This window comes from Oncorhynchus mykiss, chromosome 28, assembly GCF_057628025.1.
Source record: "Oncorhynchus mykiss isolate SJ-2025 chromosome 28, ASM5762802v1, whole genome shotgun sequence".
Taxonomy (NCBI): domain Eukaryota; kingdom Metazoa; phylum Chordata; class Actinopteri; order Salmoniformes; family Salmonidae; genus Oncorhynchus; species Oncorhynchus mykiss.
In genome coordinates this window covers 14,877,250-14,889,935 of record NC_143049.1, presented here as the reverse complement: position 1 = coordinate 14,889,935, position 12,686 = coordinate 14,877,250, and positions in this window count along the sequence as shown.

The following is a 12,686-nucleotide window of genomic DNA, read 5'->3' as shown; positions in this document are numbered from 1 at the left end:
TAACATTATTATTAGTATTGAGCAGAGGACTGTGTGCAACAGCAACCAAACTCTGGAGGAGTCAGAATGTCCAGCCTGCTTTGCTCTTAAACCTACGGCCATATGGAATGTGCAACATGTTGAGGTGGTTCAGTCCATCACGTCATTTCCCCCAGTGTTATATAAGGCAGTCTATGTATAATATAACATTTGGATGATATTCTGTATCCGTATTGACCTGTGACGAGCGCATTCTGTTCATATTCAGAACCAAAATACACTATATATACAAAAGCATGTGGACACCCCTTTAAATTAGTGGATTTTGCTATTTCAGCCACACCCGTTGCTGAAAGCTGTATAAATATGAGCACACAGCCATGCAATCTCCATAGACAGACACTAGCAGTAGAATGGCCTTACTGAAGAGCTCAGTGACTTTCAACGTAGCACTGTCATAGGATGCCACCTTTCCAACAAGTCCGTTCATAAAATTTCTGCCCTGCTAGAGTATCCCCGGTCAACTGTAGGTGCTGTTATTGTGAAGTGGAAACGTCTAGGAGCAACAACGGCTCGGCCACACAAGCTCACAGAACGAGACCCTCCAAGTGCTGAAGTGCGTAGCGCATAAAAATCGCCTGTCCTCGGTTGCAACATTCACTAAACTGCCTCTGGAAGCAACGTCAGCACAAGAACTGTTCGTTGGGAGCTTCATGAAATGGGTTTCCATGGCCGAACAGCCGCACACAAGCCTAAGATCACCATGCACAATCCCAAGTGTTGGCTGGATTGGTATCAAGCGTCCCGCCATTGAGAGCATTGGAAATGCGTTCTCTGGAGTGATGAATTCCGCTTCAATATCTGGCATTCCGACAAGACAAATCTGGGTTTTCGGTGGATGCCGGGAGAACGCCGACTGCAAGCCAGTCCTAATCGGCCAACATCAGTGCCCGACCTCACTATTGCTCTTTTGGCTGACTGGAAGCAAGTCCCAGCAGCACTGTACCAACATCTAGTGGAAAGCATTCTAAAGTAGCAGAGGGGGGACCAACTCCATATTAATGCCCGTGATTTTGCAATGAGATGTTTGACGAGCAGGTGTCCACATACTTTTGTAGTATGTAGTGCATCTAACCGTATAAGTTCACTTTTACATACTGCGGGATAGATAGTAAAATAGGCCTATCACGACAAATCTGTCAGACAGAGTCCATCATGACTTTAATGTCAAGTTAGACTTTCATGTCGTGTCAGGCGTTTTGCTTTGTCATGTAGTTAATTGTTGAGGAAAAGAAGTGTGTCACATCCCCAGCAGTCATTGGTCACATCCAATAAAGCTGAGCTGAGCTGACTGCTGCTGTCTGTCCCCATTGTCACACTTCCATGCCCAGGGCCTTGGGCATTGGCTGGTTAGTTGGTTGGTGCTATTGTGGCAGGCAGTGGCTACAGGACCACAGAGAGCTGGGACCCTGGCCTTGCAGGATGTCAAACAATGCTGGGAAGGAAGAGGAGGGAATCCTGGGCTTTGTGTTAGATGGAGCCTGGTGGTCATCATCAGCCCTGGTTGTCTTGAAGAGAGGAGCCTCCACCCCATAATGACTCCTCACCAGTGGAGGCTGGTGGGAGGAGCTATGGGAGGACAGGCTCTTTGTAATGGCTGGTATGGAATGAATGGAACGGCATCAAACACATCAAACATATGGAAACCAGATGTTTGACTTAGTTCCATGTATTCTATTACAGCCATTACAATGAGCCCATCCTCCTATAGCTCCACTCACCAGCCTCCTCGGCTCCTACATCACTGTCCCCCCGGGTCCTCTTGAAGAGAAGAAGACAAGAGAAGAGTGAACAGAGGATAGGAGGGGAAGGGAAGGGAAAAGAAGAGAAGAGCTTTTTATTATATGAACGACTCCTCACTGTCCCCGGGGCTTGGCTTGAGTTAGCTTGGTCAGCATTCATCAGTCTCTTGTTGCATGCTCTGTGAATGATAATGAAGTCTTCTGTCTCTGGTTCGTGCCAACGTCTTTGATTAATATTTCAGCGTTTGGTTTGCTTTATTCTTTTCAAAACAGTATTTTCCAAAGCATTGACACAGAGCTGACATCATTGCATTGTTGTTGTTCTCTTCAATGTAATTCACCTGTCATTCAACAGGCCCATATCTGTCAAATCTGCAGCATTACCCGGCTTGTCACAGTACTAAGGAGATGAAACCTACACGGAGGCCTGATTTTCATGGTACTCTCATGTGCTCAGGGGAGTGGCGTGCCCGGTCAGACCAGACCCCATCTGCCACAGAAGGGGGGAAAAGTGGATTACGTCAAAATAATTCTCATGCGTTGATAACCAATTATAGCTGGAGTCTCTACACTCCAGAGCACATCAAACAAGATCAAACAGTGACCTTATACAGCTAGCTGCCAAACGGAAACCATGTTTACAGTTTATAGCTCTTTGCTGTTATTTCATTGTGGAACATTGTGGTATATGATGAATCAATGTTCATATTCAGAGTTAAGAAAGGACATGGCATCAGGATTTGGATGACATATGCGTCAGCCTTACGGGACAAACTGGGATGCTGGGTCACATTTTTCTCATGTTGAGCGGTTGAAATGCAAGAAAAACAAGAGAGGCCAAACTTCTGAACGCTCTGCCTCCCTCAAGCCACATGAAAACGTGCCTCTTAACCACACAAAAAAAATGATGCAGTTGGTTACATCGCAGACGAGCGGAGGGAGCAAAAAAAAGATGTCCAAATATTTCCATGGCTCCTGTGGCCTTCTGCTAGCATACTTCGGGCATGAGCCCATGTGTGCTGTGGCTAGTTTGTGCTCTCTCAGCACTGTTCCATTCCTATAACTATCAGTGTCTTAGCTCAACTAGCCATCTACATTATCATCCAAGATGCTTTTCTCACTCACTCACTCACTCACTCACTCACTCACTCACTCACTCCCCCTGAAACACCCTTGGGAGTGTTGTTCCACTGAGAGCCCAGGGTGGGGATTTTTTTTGTGAGAGGACATCATAGCCTACATAGTTATTCCATACGCTGAAACTGAACATGTGCAGCCAGAGTATCAGCTTTATCAAGATATTTATTTAAAATTAGGTTTTAAACATTGGTCCTCAGATGACAGTGGTCCTCAAGGGCTTGGGAGTCCTTATGCTTACTTATAAAACTCAGGAGTCAACTGTTTCAATAAACTGTCTCTACCCTTTTACTGCATGTAATTGTGACTACAATTAGGGCTTATGAAACACTTATTCTTTGAATTCTTCCTGCAGTTATTTTTGTGAGCCCTGCATGATCCAAATGGGGGAAGAAGTTTAGAAAATGTGGCAGAAACCTTTTTTTTTCAGGGGGTTGGGGGTTGAGCTTTTACTTTTCAACTGGATCGAGAGCAAATCTCAATAACAAAGAGTCTCTCTGTGGTATTAACCAACCATAAATTGACATGAAATGTATTCCTGATAATGCAACCATTGGGAACAGAGGAGCCAGAAATAACTCTCTCATGCAAGATGTGGAAGAGATTAGGACTGAACCAAGCAGCAAGTGGAGGCGGGGGTTGAAAAGAAGGGTGGAGGGAGTTAGGGGTGGAGGTGGAGAGTGGCGGAGTGTCACTCCACTACTCTGTGGAGGGTTAGAGAGAGAGAGAGAGTGAGGAGAAGAGAGGGGGGTGGCCCTGTGAAAAAGAACTCATAAAAGTCCCATTTGTTGGTGATGCATGAGGAAGTGAAGCCAGCTTTTACACATGTGTCTGTGGTGCTAAATTAACTGTTAACACAAATAATCAAAGTGCAGGGCCCATTGAGAGCTGGCGCCAGTGAAATGAGGGGGAGAGGCTGGCTTTGGAGGCGCCTCCATCCCTCCTTCCCTCTCTCTCCCTCCCTCTCTCCCTCCCTCTCTCCTTCCCTCTCTCCTTCCCTCCGTCCCTGGGCTAACTAGCAGGTGGAGGTCTACCAGGGGCTTTCACAGGATGGAAGTGCTTACAAAACAGGCTGGCGGCCCACTGACAGAGGAAAGCACCGCAGCACTCCTGCTTTCCAGCTATTGTGTAGAAGTGTGCTTCTCTTTTTAGAACCTCACCTTTGTACAGTTAAGCACCGACACAGCTCTGAGAGCCGGAAGAGACACGGCACTGAGAACTACCTCACCTACTGTAGCTACATGCCTGCCTTAAGTTAATTACCATGTCACTATTAGACCTTGACTTTATTATTTTTAACGTGGTACAGTACAATTACTGCCCTAGCTCACTGGGGCAGAACGCTTTACTGTAATATCACAGTGAGAATTAGGTAACACTTTATTTGAAGGGTACCTACATGAAGACCTAGCCTATACATAACACATCCATAAGCTGTATATAAGCGTTTCATAAACGCTTATGTCGACAACCTCAATGTAGGTGAAAGGGGGAGGACTGTTGTCTGATGGAGATAGTAGGGGTGCAAACTGTGGCCACAGAGCTGCTTCCTGTGTCGAAATGCTTCTCCAGACTCCTGTTGCCAATGGGCTGTAGAGAGAGGCTCCACAAACACAGATTTAAAAATGTAAAAAATCCTACTGAAGCCTTCAAGGTCTGTTAATATCTCAAAGTTTGTTGCCCATGATCCTAGAAAATAAATAGCTGCTAGTGTAATTATATTACTTGATATTATTATGCACATTTTTAAAAAGAAAATACACAAAATCAGTATTGAAATAGATGATGAAATGATGGCAAAAATGGAGTTTAAACTGTAAAACAAAAGTCATCTTAGTTAATGGTTTTATTCGAATTTCGACCCTATGACACCATTGCCATTTTTTCACATACTGTCTGGATTTGGGTTGGAAAATAAACAGATCAAGGGAAGATGTGTCGTCAGATAAGCTGTGATACTTATGCTATGTATTACAGCTTTAGAAAGCTTTTCTATCAGATTGAATAAACAAAAGTATTACTGCTGCAGCTACAAGACCATTTCAGTTGTGCTGAGCTCCGTACTCTTCCAAAAACAATCGAAGTCGCGAGGGGAAAATAAATAGAACAATTTGGAAAAAGTAATGCCCTGCAGTCTTGTAGCCTCGATGCTATGTGACATCAGCATAAAGGAAGCACGGCCCTGGCCGTTGATCCCCACTTCCCATGCAGCCCAGGCAGCAGCCCACAAATTCTGGCTGCAACCTGGACTCAAGGGTAGACGTAACATAGTAAAAGTGAATCCGGAGCACTCCAATTATTATGATATGTTACGGGGTATGGATTAATTTGCAGATGTCCATCATTCATTTAGTATGATATGTTACACATTTAAATTCGTATGATATGTTATGAATTGCAATTCTTACAATATGTTAAGAATTTGCAAAACGTATGAATGCTCCGAATTCCAATTTGTTGTGGCTAACATTAGCTAGATGGCTAATGCTAACGTTAGCTGGGTTAGGGGTTAAGGTTATGGTTAGAAGTTAGGCTAAAGGGTTTAGGGTTAGGGGAAGGGTTAGCTAACATGTTAAGTAGTTGCAAAGTTGCTAAAATTATAAAGTTTTCCGAGATGAGATTCGAACATGCAACCTTTGTGCTGCTAGACGTTTGCATTAACTGCCCGCCCATCCACCCTTTTGCCTTAAGTAACCTTCTGTCTTATGTAACCATGTCAAACGTAACATATCACACTCATTTGAGTATCTTGGAGATACTTTTATTATGTTACGTCTAGTCTATGAGACCAGGCTGCACAACTGGGCCCTAGACCTAGGTTCCCTGGCGCCACAGTCATCATGTGTGTCAGTCACTTGCAAAACGCTCTGTTTTCCTTAGAGGATGAGCTAAGCTCCTCCTTTAGCCCTAACGATTTATTTTAGATTCAGAGTCCAGAGACCCACTTTCTTGAAAATCTTTCGTTTATCTTGGCCATGTTGTTTCAATATGAACCAATCAGCTTAGCCTTCACTGGAATGTCCCGTGAGACCCGCCTTTGGTTTCCCAATAGGCCCATTCATTTTGAGGACACAAGTTTAACATCTGGTTCGTATTAGCAGCTCTTACAATAGCTCTCATCTAGGGGCTCCCTCCTCCGGCGTCGCTCACTGGGACAAGAGGGCAATCAGTCCCTCAAGAAACATTATTTGATAGTAAATCCTAAAGCAGACATGATTGACTATTCCCTTTTTATGCTGAGTCTGTGTTTTTGTTTTACTTGTTAACTGTTGCAGCTTATCAAGGTATGAATTTTGAAAACTTTGTAAAGTGGACTAATTTGACATCTATATAGATATTTGCAATTTGCTACAGTACGTGTTGAAATACTTAGATAAGGTGGACAGAAGATAGATCATGCCAATTTTGTGATGAAGCTGTCACATAGGGGAAATAAACCAATGAACAGACACACAAACAGTAAATTGTTCAACATGTTCAAATACCATTGAACCGCAGTGACAGCATTTGAGTTAATATCTTTGAAAAGTCCTAAAACATGAGCATTTAAGTACCCGAATGATCGCCATTTAATAGGAATGAAAAGGAGGAATTAAATCCCTGGTATGATGTGACCTAAATCCAACTTCTCTGTGTATTTATGATGTATTTTCATGGTGAGTGCATTGTAATCACTCTTTTCACCCCTAGTGTTGTTGTCATTCAAGATGCCTGGTTGGGTTGCACTTGTGTTTCAGGTAATCTCTGCTCCCAGCCACTGATATGAGCTGTGTTCATCCTCCCCTTCTCTATCTTTTGCCCCCCCCCTCTCCTCTCTCTCTTTCCCTCGCTCCCTCTGTCTCTCTCTCCCTCTCTCTGTCTCTCTCGCCCTCTCCGTCTCCTCATCTCTCCCCACGTCACTCTGGCAGCCAAAGTCTGGGCTTGATGTTCATTTACTCTGTTGCTAGATCATTATATTCCCTCTCTTATCCTCCGGGACAACAGTGGAGAGAGAGGTACACTGAGGTGCTTGCCAGTGTACGCTGCTCGCCAGATGATTAAAAAGGAAGTTGAGAGAAAAAGCTTGTTAAGTTCCTTATCGAAGCCTTTGTCTGGAATGTCTTTTTTTTAAATGTATTAATATAGGGAACGTCAGATGACTGTATTGATTTAATTTGGACATTGATCAGAAAATGTGTTTTTAAAACCACTGTGATAATGGTCTACTGACTTTCTCAAACACATTTTCAAAAGCATTTTCACTTATCAAATCTGGATCTCAGACACACAGAGTGGCTATTGTGCTTTTCATTATTTGAAATTAGCCTTTCAACCTCTCTCTGTCTGCTGTAGTTCCTGTTAAAGTCTTGTTTTTTTTGGGGGGGGGGGGGGCTGGACATTTCTGGAAATTGTTATTGGCCTAATTTGAGAACAAATCGACACTGTGATTGCTACACTACAGTAAGCCTACAGGCTCTAGAATACAGCATCTCGTTTTACCATTAGCTACGTTCAACACCTGCCATGGATGGGCCTGCAGCCTCCCTTAACTGGCTCTACAGGGTTCTACCTGAGTTATCCTCCACCTATCTCACATCACCAGACTCACTAATCTACTATCTGCTTTGGGGAATACTTCTAGATCAAATCGGGTGTATTACCTTTTTCTCACAGCAATTTCACAAGTTCCGGACTTAATATACGTGGTCCCAACCAACCAAGCACATGACCAAATGGACAACCATTAACTAAGTTGAGTTCACATACAGTATGTGAAACACAATGCGATGAGGGGTGGCAAAAGGGTATTGATTGGAATTAAATTGATACCCCAGGTTTTTATAAATAGAGAATGTCAACACAAACATCACAGATGACATACATTCAAACGTAAATGCTATGCTGTTACATAACGTTTAATCACATAGCTAACTAACCTAGCTGTCTGCAACTAGTATTCTTTTGCAGCCCTTTCAGTGATCATGGTTTTAAATTTCATGACTAAATGAGCTTGTTATTATCATTACATAAGTTTGATTTAGTCTGCCAACAACAATCCACATCAGTGTGTGTGTGTGTGTGTGTGTGTGTGTGTGTGTGTGTGTGTGTGTGTGTGTGTGTGTGTGTGTGTCTGTTTGTTGTGTGTGTGCGCTTGTGTGTGTGTGTGTGTGTGTGTGTGTGTGTGTGTGTGTGTGTGTGTGTGTGTGTGTGTGTGTGTGTGTGTGTGTGTGTGTGTGTGTGTGTGTGTGTGTGTGTGTGTGTGTTCCCTGAGAATGGAGCTCCCTGATGGCCAAAGTTGGGGCTGGGGAGAGGTCATTGATTCAAGGGCTGTAACTATGTGACAGGCTTCATTGTAAATCCTTGCCATGCTTCACCCATTGGCGTCTCTCTGAAGCCCAAACATTTCAACCTTTGACCCCCAGGGAGGTTTGGTTTACAGCCGGCGTTAACAACCTTGATAGCCTGCTGAGAACCAGCCCATTTGATCCGAGGGACAGAGCCCCTATTTACAATGAATATCATTGGACACTGGGACCATTTGTCGACCAAATTGTTGATCTGGTGCATTTCTTTTCTTAACATTACTGACTTGACTGATGTTTTTAGATGCATTTAGGCTGTATTGTTTTGGTAAGTGCACCTTTTATCAGTAAAACAGAACACACCTCTACACAATTACCAGCTTTACTCTAGTGACAGGTCACAATAATACACAATAATGGTGTTGAACAACCTTTGTGTTGTGTAGTGTTTAATTAGTAAAAAAAAAATGAAAAGGGTAAAAAACGTTGTCTGTGGCTATCCTGAAAAAACAAAATAGCTTTTTCTACTGAACAATGACTCTGTGAAAAACACAATGAACAGTAAGTGGCCATTTAAGGGCCCCACATTAAAACCACCTACTCCCGACTATTTATCACACACGTTTATTTCCCAATTAGCAGCACCCACTCCTCTGAATGGCTGGCAGAGAGCGAGAGAATGAGCTGGCCACTTGGAGTTATAGCTACGATTAGGTTAGCATTGTGAAGTCTTCAGGGCCAGCCAGCTCCTGTGGGGGATAGTGTTTTATTTGTCACATGGGACCACTGCTCGGAGGGCCAGGTCACAGTTCCACACAGCAGGGACCTTGTAAAATGCCTGTTGCTGCCGCCTAGGCTGACATGCAACAGGGCTGCCATTCAACCATCCTGCTGTAGGAATATCTCCCGCACCAGTGGGGGTGTCGGGGGAGAGTAAGGGAGGGTCGGACGGAAGTCAGATCTGGTTTAAAGAGAAGAGAGAGAAGGATGGGATGAGCTTTGTGTGCAGACAGTGGTTGCTTTGAAAGAGCACTCAAAGCATCCATTGACAGGATCACTCTCTGTGTTGGTCAGCTGATTGCTGAAGTCTTTTAAGTAACACTTTCATCTGATGGTTAGCTGAAATACGTTTAACTGGAAAAGTCCCAAGTGCCCACCATGCAAGGTCATCTGTGTTGTTAATTTGGTCAACCTCATTCTGTTGTGGATTATCTGCAAAAGGAGACAAATGCTGAATACACACAGTATCAGTCAAAAGTTTGGACACTACTCATTCACTCATTCAAAGGTTTTTCTTTATTTTTTAAACTATTTTCTACATTCTACATCAAAACTATGAAATAGCACATATGGAATCATGTAGTAACCTAAAAAGTGTTAAACAAATCAAAAAATATTTTATATTTGAGATTCTTCAAAGTAGCCTCCCTTTGCTTTGATGACAGCTTTGCACACTCTTGGCATTCTCTCAACCAGCTTCATGAGGAATTATTTTTCAACAGTCTTGAAGGAGTTCCCACATATGCTGAGCACTTGTTGGCTGCTTTTCCTTCACTCTGCGGTCCAACTCATCCCAAACCATCTCATTTGGATGGGGTCCGGGTGATTATGGAGACCAGGTCATCTGATGCACCACCATCACTCTCCTTGGCCAAACAGCCCTTACACAGCCTGGAGATGTGTTTTGGGTCATTGTCCTGTTGAAAAACAAACGATAGTCCCACTAAGCGCAAACCAGATGGGATGGCGTATCACTGCAGAATGCTGTGGTAGCCATGCTGGTTAAGCGTGCCTTGAATTCTAAATAAATCACAGACAGTGTCACCAGAAGAGCACCATCACACCTCCTCCTCCATGCCTCATGGTGGGAACCACACAAGCGGGGCTCATCCGTTCATCTACTCTGCGTCTCACAAAAACACGGCGGTTGGAACCAAAAATCTCAAATTTGACCAAAAGACAGATTTACACGGGTCTAATGTCCGTTGCTCGTGTTTCTTGGCTCAAGCAAGTCTCTTCTTCTTATTGGTGTCCTTTAGTAGTGGTTTCTTTGCAGCAATTCTACCATGAAAGCCTGATTCACGCAGTCCCCCCTGAACAGTTGATGTTGAGATGTGTCTGTTACTTGAACTGTGTGAAGCATTTATTTGGGATGCAATCTGAGGTGGAGTTAACTCTCATGAACTTATCCTCTGCAGCAGAGTTAATTCTGGGTCTTCCTTTCCTGTGGCGGTCCTCATGACAGCCAGTTTCATCATAGTGCCTGATGGTTTTTGTGACTGCACTTGAAGAAACTTTAAAAGTTCTTGAAATGTTCCAAAATGACTGACTTTCATGTCTTAAAGTAATGATGGACTGTCATTTATCTTTGCTTATTTGAGCTGTTCTTACCATAATATGGACTTGGTCCTTTACCAAATAGGGCTATCTTCTGTATACCACTCCAACCTTGTCACAACACAACTGATTGGCTCAAATGCATTAAGAAGGAAAGAAATTCAAGGCACACCTGTTCATTGAATTGCATTCCAGGTGACTACCTCATGAAGCTAATTGAGAGAATGCCAAGAGTTTGCAAAGCTGTCATCAAGGCAAAGGGTGGCTACTTTGAAGAATCTCAAATATAAAATATATTTTGATTTGTTTAACACTTTTTTGGTTACTACATGATTCCATATGTGTTGTTTCATAGTTTTGATGTCTTCATTATTATTCTACAGTGTAGAAAATAGTAAAAAAAAGAAAAACCCTTGAACGAGTAGTTGTGTCCATACTTTTGACTGGGACTGTAAACAGGAAACTGTTACATTTCTGCTTTGATTTCTTGCTATTGAAATCGTGCACAATCAAAACTAGTGCAAAAAATAGCACCAACATAATACATGTAACTGCCAAAATAAAGGAAACACTTGAGTAAATGAGGGATGCAAAGTATATTGAAAGCAGGGGCTTCCACACAGGTGTGATTCCGGAGTTAATTAAGCAATTAACATCCCATTCTTTAGGGTGATGTATAAAAAATGCCCAGTTGCACATTATTTTGTCTTTCATGGCTAGAACAAGAGATCCCAGTAACTTTGAAAGCGGGGTCTCAAAGGACCATAGTAGATTTAAAGGGTGTGTGTCTCTCATTCACCAGATCCAAACCCAATTGGACACTTATGGGAGATTCTGGAGCGGCGCCTGAGACAGCGTTTTCCTCCACCATCAGCAACCAACCAAATTATGGCATTTTAGAATCTATGCCACTTATAGAATCTATGCCAAGGCACATTGAAGCTGTTCTGGTGGCTCATGATGGCCCTTTTAGGACACTTTATGTTGGTGTTTCCTTTATTTGGCCAGTTACCTGTACATGCATATATTTAGTTAGCTAATACACAAAATCATGTTGACTAGATGTTTGTGGGATGAATTGCCCCCAAGGAATAATAAATACTTTACTCTACTCTATACTGCTACTAGAAATGTCCCATACATTCTCATGGTTCTCAGTAGGGAATATGACATTTGTGCTGAGGGAATGTCTCTGAGAGTTAGATGCTGAGGGTCATTCCAGAGTAGACTCTTGGCTGATCATATCCATGGAAAAGGGGTGAGACACACACAGCCCAACTCCTGCCAACAGCACCAAGATTTGTGCGTCATCAAATTACCAAAAAAGGGTTGCCAATCGCAATTGCTGGGTAACATAATGACTGTGCTTTCACTGTAATAGGGAATGATTACATTTCTAATGGTGTGGCATGTTTTTCTGAACTGTACAGCGTCTCGTTAATTTATCTTTGGTTTCACCACTGACACACAGCACTTGAAAACACTGTCTAGCTTGTTTTTTTCATTGGGGTGGAGCCTTCATAAGCCTTGCAGATTTATGAGGAATGTATTGCCGTGCGACATTGATGCTGAGTGAAATGGTTACCTCCAGGTGGCCTCTATAGAATTTTTATAACATGAATGCTATTTACAATTGTCAATAATCCAGCAAAAAAAATACAATTAAAAGTATTACAATTACAAAGTCCATATACTGTATCAAGGATCTAATAACAGTGTTGTTGCCTACCCTTACCATCAACCCGTCAAGAAGTCTAGGATCCAGTTGCAGAGAGAGGTATTTGTCACAGGGTCCTTAGTTTAGTGATGAGCTTTGTGGGTAATATGGTGTTGAATGCTGAGATGTAGTCAATGAACAGCATTCTCACATAGGTGTTCCTTTTGTCCATGTGGGAAAGGGCAGTGTGGAGTGCGATTGAGATTGCGTCATCTGTAGATCTGTTGGGCCGGTATGCTAATTGGAGTGGGTCTAGGGTTTCCGGGATGATGGCGTTGATGTGAGCCATGACCAGCCTTTCAAAGCACTTCACGGCAACCGACGTGAGTGCTACGGGGTGGTAGTCATTTAGGTAGGTTACATTCGCTTTCTTGGCCACAGGGACTATGGTGGTCTGCTTGAAACATGTACAGTTGAAGTCTGAAGTTTACA